Below are 17380 nucleotides of genomic sequence, written 5' to 3' on the forward strand. Positions count from 1 at the left end.
AGCCAGGGAAGTTCATGGAGGGGGATCTGCTGAGAACTAGTAGTTCAGATGCCCAAGGGCAGGAATTGCTCAAAACAAGTTCAATGTTTGCATATCATTTTGGTAGTGAATGAACAAATGCTCATCACAGTGCTTTACCTTGACTGGTGTCTGAAGTATTTGTAAGCAAGCATAGCCATGTTGAATCATATTTCTACTACCAGAAATTTACCCAATAAATCTTATTGGACAAAAAGTTAAGATAGATATACAAGCCTGCTCATTGAAATGCTTTTAACAATGAAAAAGTATAATTGTTTTAAACATTCACTAATTACAAATGATAAATATTTTTACACAAATAATGGGATATGTTAAAGTAATCAAATAAGAGAGCCATTAGACTGAGGTGGCTCTAATGCCTTGGTAGCCATATTAGCTAAACAAAACCTAACCTAGAGTTAATATAATACAAAGAAAGAAAAAAAAAAAGTAAGAGCAACCAATCACAAAGAGTCAACTAGGCTCTTTGAAAAATAATAATTTTTAATTTTTATATATATAATAATATATATATAATTTATATATATAATATATATAACAATAAATGCAATAACATATTTAGTATTAAATATTTGTAATAATGTTTTGGAAAAAAAATTTCACAGTTGGAGCAAAGACCATCTAATTAGATAAAACCACATAATTGTAATTTTCCAACAACAAGAATATGAGAGTTTGGTTTTAATGCCTAGCTAAAGAATTTGAAGTACTAAAATTTTGAAGTATTAAAGCACAGATGGGCACCCAACATTGCAAAGAAACTCTAAAATCTCTATCTTTAAGTAACATTTATCACACATACACACCAACATAGACTAAAAAACTAGATATCAAGATTTAAATAACAGGGTATGAGACATAAATGACTCATTATAAAAAATGCCCGATTGTCAATGGTTGCTCTTAATAGTATATCATATGTTCAACTCAAAATAAATGCATATATACTTCCATGGTACTGACAATAGCTTCCCAGAAAATGACATCATTATATTCAGTATAAATTTTTATATAATTTCAGAAGATGACCATATTCCATTATGGTTTATTTTTATGGACCATGGTACAATGTTCTTGAAAATAATACTATATGGTGGACAAAAGTTTCAAATAATAACCAATGATTTGGGTACTATTTTCCCTTTGCATTCAAACAATTAAGCTATCTTAAGCCTTCTTAAACCATTCACTGCCTCAGGGAACAACATGTAGCAGAGCAGAAAAATAAATAGGCAAGCAAGGAAACACAAAGAAAATACTATGTTGTTTCAAAGGTAGTGTCTTGAGAATTACAAATATCTAAAAGAACTCGGGAAATATGAAAATGTCATAAATTAGAACAAGATATTCCAAACCAGAAAGGAGCTAAATATTCTAAGTTTTTAGGAGAATGGTGGAAGAGTTAGAAAAGCAGCAAAGATGCAGAGATTCAGAAGGTCTTTGATAAAAACAAAAACTTTTGCCCTTTCTCACACCACATGGAGGGGAGATATGAAGAGAGAAAAATGGGTGTGGAAAACAGAAATTCCTGGACATCTGGTAAGTTTGGGGAATGAGAGCAATGGGAAGTCTGCAAGTTCCCCAAGAATCATGTCTGAATGGTGTATCTAAAAGAAAACTACAGGCCAGGCATCCTAGCCAAGTTCCCTGTAGGCCAATATGAGCCAGGAGCAATAGCATAAACTTGTGTGACTGAGAATGCCATGGAAATAGAATATATGGAAATCTATGGAAATAGATTGTGACAACCCAGATAATTTTGCTTGAAGCACTATGACATGCAGGCAGCAGAAAGGTCCCCAAGTGCCCAACAGCTGAGGAAAGAGCCAGGCCTTACAAGTCCGTTATCTGCAGGGAGATGTCACATACCAGAAGGAACCAAGAACTGGGGGATGTCATCATGAGTATAGCACACTGAGACGTAGGTGAACCCCCAAAACGTAATACCTTGGAGCTTTGTAAACTTCCAGAATTTATACAGGATCCTGAACCATAAATGAACTGGGATTGTGATTATGTCATAGAATAGGAGTTCTTAATAGGTACTAAGTTGAGAAAACAGTAGGTTATATTTATTAAATAGCTAAATTTGTATCTTGGGATTATTTATTTTTGTAAACTCAAAAAGCGTAAATTTTACACTCTGCAAGATAAATGAATCTCTTTGGAATGAATATTTTATGAAAAGAGAAGTGATTTGATTTTAGTCTAATTTAAAGGGCATTTTCCTATTCTGCATGGGGAAAAATGTAGCCAAATATCTCAGCCTCAAAGATAACTAGAGTTTAAGCCTCTAGTGAATAGAAAACACTTGTGACACCAACTTTTGCCTAAATCAGGAATGGGGAAGCTTTTTTCTGCCAAGGGCTGTTTGGATGTTTATCACATCATTCTGAGGCCATAGGAAATTATCAACTTAAAAATCAGCCTGCTATATTTGGTCCAACTCACCCCTAAAGTCTTGGCAGGGCCAGACCAAATGATTTCCTAGGCCTTGCCTGCTGGAGGATATTCCCCACCCCTGGCTAAATAATGGATGAATTTTAGTCAAAAAATGTCTTCCTCCTTTTTCTTGCCCCAGGGAGAGAGAGCTAAGCATTCCCTTCTTAATGGGCCTTTTCAGATCTCTGGAGAAGCACACAAGGCACTAACATTCCATCAGTTCTGTGCTCTAGGAGGTGCAGGTAGGGTGAAAAGGGCAGTGTTGGCAGCAGGACCCTGGACTTGGGATTTTCTAGGCCAGTGGTTGGCAAACTCATTAGTCCACAGAGCCAAATACCAACAGAACAACGATTAAAATTTCTTTGGAGAGCCAGATTTTTTAAACTTAAACTTCTTCTAATGCCAGTTCTTCAAAATAGACTCACCCAGGTCGTGGTATTTTTGGAAAAGCCACACTCAAGGGGCCAAAGAGCCGCATGTGGCTCATGAGCTGCAGTTTGCTGATCACGACTCTAGTCAATTCGGAGAAAGAATATGTCCCCTGTCAACCACAGAGAAGTGTGTAGGAACCCATGCATTAAAAAAAAAAAAAAAAAAAAAAAAAAAGTTTGTGAAAAAGTAGAAATGTTGTTGAAGTTGCTGCTGCTGTTATGGTTGTTCATCTTAGACAGTGCCTACCCTAACATCTTTGCTCCTAAGTTTCTTCAATTAAAAACATGGCATGTAATACTATCAAAATAGTTAAGTACTCAAAATGAATTCATCTAATAAACTAAAATAATTTAAAAATAATGGCAGTAACTCTACTAACACTGAAAAGTTATATTTGGTGGCAAAAACAGGACACAATGCAATACACACACTGTGATCATCAGTATTGTTGGAAGCAAATAGAGCCTCAGGAAGCGTTTCTTTCATGCTCACGTTCTATACATCCTACAATGTGCATGTTTTCATTATTTAATTAGAACAAGTCATAATTTTCCAAAATCTTTTCATTCTACCACCACATCCGTCCGTTTCTGCACTATTTCTTTGAGCTTGGCTTCTCCTGCGAGTGAAAGAGTCTGTGGTCCAGTTCCTTGAGACACTGACCATCACACACGTGCCGGGTGTGGGCTGCACAGCGTGCGGAGGTGCCAGTCACCACACCACATGTGAGTGCTGCCCTGGACTGAACCTGGAGGTGGGTGACCAGCTCAGAGGCAGTTTTCTGTTATAGAACTAGTTTCACAGGTAACACATCCTCCTATTTTTATTCTGACAACTTGACATTCCTATCTCCCTACAGTTATCTATTTAAAAGCACTCACCTAACGGACTCTATGCAGTTGGCCAAACCATCCCCCACCCACCAATCCCATTTCTTTTTTCTTTACCTTCCAGCACAACCCCACTGCACAGCAGAAGGCGGATGACCCAGCTAAATAAGCCTGCACATAAGCAGCAGCCTGTGTGGCTCCCACAACCCAGGCGGATATTTTGTGCACATTACTCTGTGTTTTTTTATCCTGCCTTCCGTAAGTGAAGCGATAGCAATAGGTTCCAATGAGCGGTCCAGAACCACCAGCATATTGTGTGTCTTCAGCTTTTCTGTTTTAAAAATCAGGCAATGATAAATCTGCGGTCTGCTGTGCAGTACAATAATGTGGAAGGGTTACCAAAATTGATTCCAGCCACACTGTTCAGAGGCAAAGCACAGCTTGGAGCTCATTATTTTGGGAAATAGAAGTGAAATGATAGGATGTAAATAATTATGTAATTCATCTGGAAAAAATATATATATGTATAGCGGTCTGGCAGGTACTCAGGAGTGTAATAAAAACAGTTGCTAATAAATAGAAAGGAAACATTGCATTATCCCAGGATTTCACAGATACTGCTTTTTCACGTATTGTCATAAAAATAGCACCTATGCATAGAAATATATAATAACATGGTTCATCTATAATTTAATGTTATATTTTCTGTAAAATGTTATAACCACATAGCATATGGTTAAATATTAGTTGTAAAATATATGGTTATAAACATTTCCTTATTTTTTAGTGATTTAGAGGAAGGAAGGAAGGAAGGAAGGAAGGAAGGAAGGAAGGAAGGAAGGAAGGAAGGAAGGAAGGGAGGGAGGAAGGAACTGACTTGCTAGATGTATGGTTGCCACAAACTTTCAATTTGTAAAAACTCAATAGCTGCAAAGTGCAATAAAGCCAGGCAATAAAGCCAGGCAATAAAGCCAGGAAGGGAGGAAGGGAGGGAGGGAAGGAGGGAGGAGGCGGGGGAGGGAAGGAAAGGGGAGGGAGGGAAGGAGAGGGAGGGAGGGAGAGAGAGATATATGATTCCATAATTGCTGAGAGAAAACAGCAATGTGAGAAACACCAACAGGTGCCTCCCCTATGCACCACAACTTTAGACCAAGCCCCAACCTGGGCAAGTGCCCTGACTGGAATGGAACCCACCATCTTCTGATGGACAGGACAGTGCTCCAACCAACTGAGCCACACTGGACAGGGCTGCAAACATTTTCTGAGGTATTAAGATTTCAGTATCTCTATAGACATACGAATCCAGTACTGTTAAAGAAGCAATCATTTGAGTCCATAATATAGGTCTTTCTGCCTGCTATTTTTATAGAAAAGATGTTTTATAGAAAAGTCTCTTCTCACCGTCACCAATCCTATTATCAGCCCCTTCAGTCAAGCTTCTGTCCTCTCCATGCTGATCAAAGGTAACAGTAATGTCCAAGTTGCAAAATCCTCTAATCACTTTTGCTTCAGGTAAGTGGCAGGTCAGCATTTTTCAACAGAAGTGACATCCCCTCCATCTTTAAGTGCTTCCTCTTTTGGCTTCCGTGTTTTTTATTTTTCTTGCCACTGGCTACTTTTCTATTCCCTTTGCTTGCACTCCATCTTATCCCTTGCCATTCAAGCTTGCATGTCTAAGATCTTGCCCCAGAATTTTCACTCACTGCCCTCTCTTTGTATGTATTATAATATCAAGAAGCTTTATGGCTTTAAATGCCTTTGGAGTGCTGATTACCTATCAAACACATGTTTCCATCGCTGACCTCTCAATCTCCAATGCTGACTCTAATATTCATTTGATGTTATTATTGATTGTCTACTAAGCATCACAACAGACATAATCCAAGAGAAATTATTTTTATCTACACCCACTTTATTCTATTTTTTCCATTTTAGAAAACAATACACAATTCAATTAAAAACTCTAAGAAACTCTTTCTCTCACTCCCAATGTTTATCAGCAAGTCCAGATGGCATCTCCAAAATGTACTGGAATCTACTCACTTTATCCTCACTGCCACCCCCTTACTCCAGGCAGCGTCCTTCCTTGCACTGACTGCTAAAACAACCCAGAAACGTGGCACAAAGACTTGAGAGTGAATGAATGCTGTTGGAACCAACTGACTTGCTAGATGTATGGTTGCCACAAACTTTCAATTTGTAAAAACTCAATAGCTGCAAAGTGCAATAAAGCCAGGCACATAAAACAGACTTGCCTGGAGCAGCAGCAAATGATCTTTTAATGCTCAGAATATTAACAGAAAGGTACAAAATAGGTGTTTTTGTGTCAAAAACAGTCACCCAAAGACAAATATATAGTCAAAGAGGCCATTTTTTATGGCAATAAGAATTGCCAGTCCTTAGTTTCTTTTTTAACTAAATAATTATTTTTAGTTGTTCAGAGGTTGCCATCAAATTATAACATCATTTGAAATAGAACAGAGCAGAGAATAAATATAAGATACTTAGTTCTCTGCAGCTTAAAGTGAATAGCTTTATCGTATAAAAAATTCTTGCATCTGAAATCTAAAACTGAAAATGGAAATGCAGGTTAGAATAAGTGAGGAAGAATCACTCTCTTCCAGGGGAAAACTTTCTCAATCCTGTGCTGTTGATACTACAATACAACAAATATGTTAATTCAAAAGTGCAATGAATTCTGCTGAATGCCAAAGGAAGGTTCTGATTTGTTAAAGGCTAACATTTGAGAAGGTGTTTATAATTGATTTATGAAGTGTTTAGATGTTCAGAATATCTTTATTTTCCTGTGGATAATTTTCTAGTTTTTAAAAAAAAAGTCATATGGATTAAAACAGTTGATATACAAATTAAGAAAAAGTCTATCTTTCAGCCCTAGCTAATTTCGCGCAGTGGATAGAGCAACTGTCCTGCAGACTGAAGAGTCCTGGGTTCTATTCTAGTCAAGGACACATGCTCTGGTTGTGGGCTCAATTCCCAGGGGGCACGGTGGGGGTATGCAGGAGGCAGCTGATCCATGATTTTCTCTAACCATTGATGTTTCTATCTCTCCCTCTCTCTTCCTCTCTGAAATCAATAAAAATATTTTCAAAAAAGAAAAAGTTTATTTTTCAGATCAATTTTAACAGACCTTTTTATAATTTTAGGAAAAAAAGTGCAATTTTATTAGTGAAGGTACAAGAGTAATGGCAAGAAAATTTAAGAATGACTAACAACGAGTTTATATCATCACGGCTATTGCATGGGTGCTGGCCATCTTTTATAGCTATGTAAACAGATCGAGACTCTTAGTAAATTTAATACATAGTGAATTTAAAAACAAAATTTTCAGTTATCTATAATCTAAAGGAAAAAAAGTCCCATAAATTTACCTTTACTTAAGTCAAATTTTATGTGCTGTAAATATTTGAAGTGATGATAAAGATCATATTTATTTTATATTTCCTAAGCATGCATACATTAGTGTGTATATTTAGCTGCTATTATTTTAACAAACCAAAATTTTTAATGCACTAAGCCTAATTATGTAATGATATCATCCTAATTATGTAATGATATCAGGAATGAAACTGATGTTTCAAATTTAGATGCAAGAGGCACACACACACATGCATGCACACACACGCGTGTACACACACACAAATGTTTTAAAATCTTTATTCAATATTAAACAGAATAACAGACCCTAAGTCTGAGATTTTTTTAGAATTATATACATGACCATGTTAATTCATTTGTATGTTTGAGCCAGCTAGAATTAGCATGGGAGAGCCCATAGGGTACATCTCTTTCCAATTTCTAGTTCAGTGACTTCTAATTAATATCTTGAAATCAGCTATGCTTTGAATTTTAAACCATAGAAATTTGTAAAAACTACAAATCAGGAAATTGTTTTTTTTATGCTATTAAACATTTACCAGCACTCGACTTACTATAATACAAAATATTTATTTTATTTTTATTTTTGCATAACTTGGAGAATTAAACCTACTTAAAGGTTTTCCTAATTTCCTAGACTTGAAGAAATTTTAAGAGGAATGTGATCAGTTTATACAAATTTAAATGATTGAACTTTGAGATAAAAACTTCTTAGTGCTTCCTTTGTTATTTCTAGGTTAGTTTAATTTGAGAACCCAGAAATAGAAAAACATGCTTTTAAAAAAGTTTTTAAAAACTGGCAGGATTTGCTATAAATAGGATACAGAAACAAATAATAATTTGTTCAGCATAAACTTATAGTCCATTTTTTGCGTTCCTTATATTGACTTCAGTGTTCCATTTAATGTCTATCATTAAAAAAAACATGACAAAACTTAAAAGAAAATTTCATGAAGGTGTACTTACATATTTATATACAACAAATCATGCTAAATACTTTATTTAAATAAACTTTTATACAGTTTAACCAAGTTTGAAGGGCATTGGTCTAATCCAATTGCCTTGTTTATAGATTAAACATAAAACACTCATAATTAATAAAACCTGGAGGCCAGAGGCAGGGTGTCATTCACCTGGAGTCATATACTCATAGATGGACACCATGTTTTTTTATTTCCCTGCACTGCACTGAAGCTTCATACTTTATACATCTTACAGTGGACAGCCAGAACAAAAGAAACTTTTGCTTGAAGAGGTCTTTTTTTCTCTCACATAAATTGCATGAGAGAGAGGGGTTAGGAAAAACAAGTGAAGTCACCCATTGTCTCCTATTCCCGAAAGCATAGATCCCGACTGTTAGAAGTAATTACGGACTTCAGATTCACTTGAGTCATTTTCAGAGCCACTGCCTCAATTCTCTTTCATATGAAGTAGCACCTTGGAAAAATGAATGTTGTTAGTAGAACCACAAAGAGAGCAGTGCCTGGCTTCCATTTGTATATAAGCTTTGGGTTTAAAAGTAATTATAATGTCTTTCTCTTTCCATTCACCAAATGACTTTCATACAGCAAACTCCAACCTTTTTTAAGTCATGGCACACATAAGCTAATTACTGAGATTCTGTGGCACACCATAAAGCATATCATATGTCTTGCTGATCTGACATTCATTTGAGTGTTTTAAACTGCTAAAAGATTAAGTTCATTTAAATTCTCCACATAATTGAAGACTGAATATCTTGGTTTGTTGTTTTTTTTTTTTAATATATATTTTATTGATTTTGTACAGAGAGGAAGGGAGAGAGATAGAGAGCTAGAAACATCGATGAGAGAGAATCATCAATCAGCTGCCTCTTGCACACCCCTTACTGGGGATATGCCCGCAACCAAGGTACATGCCCTTGCCCGGAATCAAACCCGGGTCCTTTCGGTCCCCAAGCCAACGCTCTATCCATTGAGCCAAACCGGTCTCGGCTGAATATCTTGTTTTGATAATGGCATAACCTAGGTGGTTTCCAAAATTATGTAAGTGAGCTAAAATATCGTATGATTTGTGTGTGCATTACAATTAATGAATAAGATTATTCTGGAGACAATTTGATCATTTAAATGACTATTCCACATCCATTCTCCTCTTCTATCTATCTTTTATAAGGCAAAACATAACACTTTTTATAATGATTGCTAGTATTCTCATTTAATGTATGAGCTTTCACAATTTTCAGTGATGTTTATTTAACTTTGAAAAGAGAATTGCATTTTGCAAACCTGATGTTAGCACTCAGAAAACTTCTTTTGAGAATATTTCTGAATGTTTTTAAGTAATATGTCAGCCTACATAATTATATAACTCAAGAAATGATTTTGAGAGGACATGAAATGCTGGATTTCAGTAAATCTGAAGAGAATATAGTGGGCTAATTAAAATGTTAAAATATTCTTAAAATCACAATATATAAACTGTTTGAAGTATGCTGTTGGCTCTGGAAAACATTGCTAATATTGGGGAAAATTCATAACCAGCTAACACCTCCAATAATTCAAAGATTCTATTCAATGACAAAGACTTTTTTTTTTAATGCATAAAGAACCCTAAGATACTTAGAATTTATCATTCATAGGGAACTTTTCCTATCTAATAATGTACATTTTATTCAATCCATTGACATTTCCTCAGTTTCTTATATAACCTCTATTTTAAGAGTGAGGAAAATAACTGTGGGTCTTAATTCACTCATTAACTAATGAGAGAGAATAGAGAAAATGCAGGGAAGTGCATATGGAAGGCAGACTGGGTAGGCTAACCTTGCCTAGTCACGGTGCACAGCCAGAAATCCATAGTTGCACTATGCTTCTTTGATTATTTGGGGGAAATGTATAATTTATTTTCAAATAATAAAGTTAGCTAAGACCAAGAGAAAGCCTAGCATCATAAGGAAAGGCTTTGGATTGAGAATGTCCTATTCAGAAAGTCCAGCTCCACAGAACCCTGAGATTAGTCAATTCTCTTCAATCTTGGGGGAGTGACCATCACCTCATCTGAGAGCTAAGGATAACATTATTGAACTAGAGGCCTGATGCACGGAATTCATGCAAACATAGGCCTTCCTTCCCCAGGCTGCTGGCACTGCCTTCTCTCTGGCCCCCAGGACCTGGGCTTCCCTCTGGTACCTCGGTACCTGGCCCTAGGCTTCCCTTGTAGCCCTAGCTTCGTCCGGAAGGTCATCTGGTCTAATTAGTACGTTATGTTTTTATTATTATAGATATTCATGGGTGTTGAAAAGGATAACTCGGCAATGCCTGTGGAGCTCCTAGTACAGTACACGGTTCTAGAATTGTAATTTTATTACATAAATATAATTGCTCTTTCATACTAGTTAATGTTTATTGTATCTATAATAGGTTATTACAAAAAAAAACACCAAAAAAACCCCCACTATTCCATGCTTAAACCGGTTTGGCTCAGTACATAGAGCATTGGCCTGTGGACTGAAAGGTCCCAGGTACGATTCCGGTCAAGGGAATGTACCTTGATTGCAGGCACATCCCCAGTAGGGGGTGTGCAGAAGGCAGCTGATCGATATTTCTCTCTCATCAATGTTTCTAACTCTCTATCCCTGTCTCTTCCTCTCTGAAAAAAAAAAAAAATCAATAAAATATATTAAATAAAAAATAAACATTATTCCTCACTGATTACTTATTCTTCCTCTGTTTTCTTGTTTCTGATATGTCTGATTTTAAAGCTGAGATTCTACAATATGTGGTAATTGACTTTATTAACTGGAGCAATTTGTCCCAACATGACATCCTGTCAAAAGCCAGTTGTGTTTATGCTTCAATTACTCAGTATAGATTGAGAAGGGAGTGCTCAATATCACTGTAAATTGCTAGAATTTTTCTGCAGAATTATTAACTTGTTGAGTAGTTTTCTTTTTTCAGACTTTTTTTTAATTTTAGAAGCAACTACAAAAATTGAAAAGCAAAAATCCATTTTATAGCCTGTCATTAGTAAAAAAAAATATATATATATATATATATATATATATATGCTAAAAATTTATCCATTCATCATTACATTTGCCAATTCTATGGGCAACTTATATGAGTTTCTATATGTGATTCATAGCTGCTTATTTTAGCTAAAAAAGAGGACTAGATGTATTCACAGAAGAGGAGTAAAAATGAGAACAAGACCATTTGAAGAAAATGTCCCTCTGGCAATGTATCTGACAGGAATAAATCTCTCTGGATTCTTCAGACACTGTTGCAGCCTTCATGCTTAAATGTCACAGGAATATTAGACCCGATAAGGCATTCCTCAGGTATTACCACCTGGGCAACAATTACTGCTAGCTGCACAGCAGGCTAAGTATGGGAATTTGAGATGTCTTCCTACTCAAGCTATTGTGTCAGTAATAGTGCAGACAAACTATTTCATTCAACATGAGGCTTCCAGCCAGACAGGGAAGACAAGATACTGAAAAATCCCTTATAGTTGAGGGCAATCTAAAATGTTGTAGAAAACATTGTATGGTAATATGTGATATTATGTGTGACATTTATGGTAGAATATAGGTATTGTATGTGCAAATATATGGGGGATTGTGAAGGCTTCACTTTGAATAGTTGTATGCCAAAGGGAAAGATGTAAATTTAACATATTTGGCTTTGGTCCACCCTCTCCAGTGGCGCTGCTAAATAAAAAAATAATGAGCCACATATGTAATTTTAAATTGGTTAGCAGTCTGATTTTTTAAAAAATAAAAAGACTCAAGTGAAAATAATTTAATAATAGATTTCATTTAGCACATTATGCAAAACTTATGTCAATCATTTAAACGTGTAATTGAAATTATTAATAATATTTTACTTTTTTTACATTTTATATTAAGTCTTCAAAATCCAATGTATATTTTACTCTTTAGCATGTCTCAATTCAGTCTGGCTACATTCCATTAGCTTAATATCTATGCATGCCTCATGGCTATGGGACTGATGAGCACAGAGCTATAGCACCTTTTCAACATCTTTCTATGTGTTCCTCTGCTCCCACGAGTTCAGGAAACACATCATCAGAAATTTCTCAAATACTATAAAAAATTACTTAAAGTGTGTGTTACAAGAACCTACTATAAAGTCCCTCAGATCTCACTGATTAGTCAGAAAGTTTAAAGTTATAATAACTATTTTCAGTTTGTCAGTTTTCTCTTTTTCATGTACGACATATGGTTCATAGTGAAACCCAATTGGTTATCTATTAATATAATCAAATATGTGAATAATGTATCATGGAAAACATGCAATAGAATGAATTTGGATAATGTTTTTCAAGACATTAATTTATGTCATATTAAGTTACTACTTCAATTAAGCCATGAGAATATAAGAAATATAAGAATAGATAATAAGAAAACCACTGAAAAGTTTAACAATATTGAATTCACCAATAGAACGAGTTTACTGATAAGATTGTAGGCACCATATAATCTTTGAAAATACGTTTTTACTGATTCATTTAATTAATAAAATGTATTAAGTAAAAAGTAAATGCACCTACCAATAGGACAGTTTATATTTTCTTTGTCAGCATTTATTAATTTCAGCCCTAACATTAATATACAAATATCACAATTATTTTTTAATATGACCATGTCTAACCTATCCATTGACTCCAGGGATTTGCTTAGAACCTGGAGGTCCAATGACATTACTATGTCTCAAATCCACATTAAAAATTGTATTCATTCCAGGTCCTACGGCCTAGTCATTCCCACATTTCACAATTTCTAGGTTTCTTAGCCCCATTCCAATGATCACACCAATACATTATACTTCGTACACTCAGTCCTGTCACAGTCTCTTCACAGAAGGATCCATCATCCTACTGCATTAAAGGAGGTTGCCTGATAATGCATGCACTGCTCCCCTGTCCTGGTATTGTTTATCTATTCGGTTTTCTCATCTATTGAGCTCTTTATATTCCCCATTGATCTCTAAAATATGAGATCCCAGGATTACATGATCTGCCTTTTAAGGCTCTGTAATCAACCTGGGTGACCTCAAAATTACCGTGGATGACTCATCTAGTACCTATAAGATCTTCAGATACTAAATTTGCTTAAGTTCAAGAACATTCACACCTACTCACCCAGAGTAAACACCAAATTATATACCAAGTCATTATTTAAAATTGCTCTATCTAATAAACCTTAAAACCTATGTATATTTTATCATAAAATCTTAGAAGACATGCAAGATCTTTCAATTTATAGTTATATTAAAGGAAAAATATATAATTTTCTGGAAACCTTTAAAAATGATAAAGACATTATCAGGGCCTTCTGGACTAAACAAAAATCTAAATATTTTTATTATTTTAATTTAAAAAGTAGAATAGAAAATAACTGCATGGTTGTTGTTTTTTATTGATTTCAGAGAGGAAGAAAGAGAGAAACATCAATGATAAGAGATAATCATTGATCATCTGCCTCCTGTATGCCCCTCATTGGGAATCGAGTCCACAACCCAGGCATGAGCCCTGATCAGGAATTGAGCTGTGACCTCCTGATTCATAGGTCAATGCTCAACCACTGAGCCACTGGGTTAGAAAATAACTCTGTAAAGGATAACACTATAAAGGAGTCAGGACAACTAGTATGTAAAAATCTTACTTGACTCCTAAATAATTATGTGGCTTTGTCTCCATTTTCCCAGTCTTCATGTAAGAGAGTAATATCTTCTACAACTAAGTCATCTCCTTTCTAACTGGAAAGTATATGTGCCTATTATTAATGGAGTGAATGATATGGCTAATTGAACAATTAGAAAATACAGTACAGAGGTCAAGAAATATTTTGGAATTATATGACAGCAAAATAACGAGGGGGTTCCATTTGTAGATATTCAAAAATAAGTGGCACATTGTGATGTATTATATGGAAATATATAACTTGACCACTAGATAAGGTAGAAGGGGACTATAATTATACCCTATACATTCAGGCAATCAAAGCAAGCTGGACTATGTGTTCTCTGGGACCATGATAACTCCAATATCCATCTTCCCCCACTGTCTTTGGGATGCTCACAGTTCTCGGACACAATGTTCCAGAGTTCAAGAAATGTTGGCAGATGTGGACTTGAAGTTGAGCTCTACCACTTACTAGCTGCATGTGTTTGGATAATATATTTTCTTTCACCAAATCTCTTTTGAATAAATAGCTTCATACAAATATAATAAAAAATCCAAATCCCTATTTAATGATAAATTTTGAAATGGTAGTTAATTGAATTATATTGTATTGAGGTTTATAAGATGATTAGCCATTGGTAGTTATAATCTGGCATTAGAAATACATCCTATCTATTAAAAGAGAAACATGCAAATTGACCATACTTCCGTTATACCCACCAGCCAATCAGAGCAAGTATGCAAATTAACCCAGCTAAGATGGCTGTGGCCACAGAGCTAGAACAAGCAAGAGGTTTGGGTTGCCCCTGGCGATGAAGGAAGCCAAGTTTCCAGCCTCCCTGGCCTGCCTTGGCCTCTGCTCAAGAATACAAAGTTTCAATTATAGAAAATAAATAAATTCCAGATACCTGCTTCCAGCCAGCACTATCTTCTACTCAAGGAGGCACTAATAAAAAAAGAAAAAGAAAAAAAGTGGGGGCTGGGAGCTTGGACCACTGGCGGGCATGGCCAGCTTGCAAACATCCATCAGCCCCTCACCAAGGCTGGCTAGGCACCCCAGTGGGCACAACCATCCTGAAGAGGCTGTGGCCAGCCTGAAAACAGCCATTAGCCCTTCACCCAGGCTGGCCAGGCACCCCAGTTTGGACCCCCACCTTGATCTGGGACACCCTTCAGGGCAAACCAGCTGACCCCCACCCATGCACCAGGTCTCTATCTATACTAATAAAATGGTAATATGCTAATTAGACTGGGAGACTTTCTAGGAGACCTTCCGATGTTCTTCTGATCAAAGCCATGGTGGCAGGGCCAAGGTAGAGGTTAAGAGGAGAAGGCACTTATGGGTGATCAGGCCAGGATGGGTCCGTAAGCAGACCAGCAGGGGAACCAGTTGGGGGCGAGCAGGCTGTCAGTGGGGGTCAGTTGGAAGTGATCAGGACAGCGGGTGGGGGCAGTTTGGAGTAAGCAGGCTAGCAAGGGGCCAGTTGGGGAATTTCAAGCACTGGGCCATTAGTTAATAATAAAAATAAGAGGAGAGTAAACCAATAATAATAATCTTAACTATATTGAAATAGCAAGGCCTTCTTATGATACCATTGAGAAACAATTCTTTCCTAAAGTTAATATAAAGTTAAAAGGCTCACATTTTGTTCTTTTGTCATAAATAGTTCTATTGCCATTAACTAAGTTTGTAAAGAGATTTGCCAAAATAAAAAAAAAAGGGTCTTTTCTTAGAGCATCACAACATTTTTCGTCAAATGAATTACAAGTGTGAAAAGATGTTTATCCCTCTAGAATTGAGTAGCTACATATAGCCTGGGGCAGTTAAAACTTGTCATTTTCTAACTAAGCCAATTGTTCCTTTTACACTAAGGTTCCAAGTAAGTAGGTTTTTTTCTTTATGGTTAATGTAGTAAAAGTTGGCTAATATTAATCCAAATGATGACCTACATATCTCACTATTTATTTTCCAGGTATGTAAATCTAATTAAATATAGCTCCACACTACATAACTGTTTTCTCATCTTTTACTTCAAGTTATCTTTTAGAATTAAAAGTGTCTGCAGGTTACTGCATTTCTCTCTGCTTTTCACAGCATCTCTCCAAGCTTGGCCTACTGCTTACCTGCTTTTTCAGTTCATCACTGGGAGTGTTCAGTACGGCTGGGCCAGGTACCAATCCTTGAGGCCTCCTGCTAGACACCTGATCTAATTTGATATCTCACATTTATCATGACTTTGTTTGCCATTCTTCATTCAACCTGTCTTGGCCTTACAACAGAATCTCTGTGATTCTTGGTAAAGCTGACTGTGTGAAAGTATTTACAATTCCAAGGCCAAAAGCCATTCATTCCTAGCCCAAAGGTGGGTTTCTTTATGTCTCCGTTGCTGGGAAATATTTTTGGTAGAAATATTAATCAAAAATCATAAAAAGAAGAATTTGTGAAAATATAAATTGCATGTTGCATGGATGGCACTGGAGAGCATTATGCTAAGTGAAATAAGCCAGTCAGAGAAAGATAAATATGACATGATCTCGCTCATTTATGGAATATAATGAAACAACATAAACTGATGAACAAAAGCAGATCCAGAGACAGAGAAGCATCGATCAGACCATCAAACCTCAGAGGGAAGGTAGGGGAAGGTGTGGGTAAGAGGGAGAGATCCACCAAAGGACTTGTACGCATGCATATAAGCCTAACCAGTGGTCACAGACAACAGGGGGTTGAGGGCACGCACTGGGAGGGAGGATGGGTGGATAATGGGGGAATAAGGACACCTATGTAATACCTTAATCAATAAAGAAATTTTAAAAAATATGAATTGCAGTACAAAGCTGTTAACATCCTCATCTGTAAGTGAATAGTTAAAATCATGTTTCCAATGGTTTCTACACTCTAACACAAATTAAGATGCCCAGGACTTGAAACCCAAAACAGAGGAGCTAAAATCACCCCTGCCATCCTCGGTAAATTTACTCTTCCCTGAAACCCTAACAGAATTGATGCCATTCAGAGTCATTCAATCTTCAACCCATCCTTATCACTGCCTCCCCGCAATTCACCTCCTGCCCCTCATCAGAGGGCACTGATAGACAGACTCTCTCTATGCTTGCAAGGATCTATGGCACAGCTGGCTATGAGATCCTAAAAACAAAAAGTCAGTTTGTAGACACAATAATCTATTTTGAGCCAATTATTAATTCTTTCATCACAAGCAAAGCCACTTATCTTATAAAATTGGACTTCATTGTCTGTAATGTACATGAAAATAATGCCTAGGTCACAAGATTGTCAGGAGACCATTTTAAGCTGGGGACCATGATTGATTCCTCACTGCTGTTTGGAAAATGTAGCTCTTACATTACATTTCCTACCCTTTCCCATACAATCTCCCGATTCACTGCCAAGCAATCTGTTGCAGGCCAGCAAGAGCTCCCCAAGCAAAGGGCACAGTATGGTTCTTTGGATTTTTCATATCAAAGATTCTCATGCTTAGCACTATAGCAGTAATGCAGAGGAACCAAACAACACTTTTAGACTGACA

Source organism: Pipistrellus kuhlii, unplaced genomic scaffold, assembly GCF_014108245.1.
Source record: "Pipistrellus kuhlii isolate mPipKuh1 unplaced genomic scaffold, mPipKuh1.p scaffold_m20_p_3, whole genome shotgun sequence".
Taxonomy (NCBI): Eukaryota; Metazoa; Chordata; class Mammalia; order Chiroptera; family Vespertilionidae; genus Pipistrellus; species Pipistrellus kuhlii.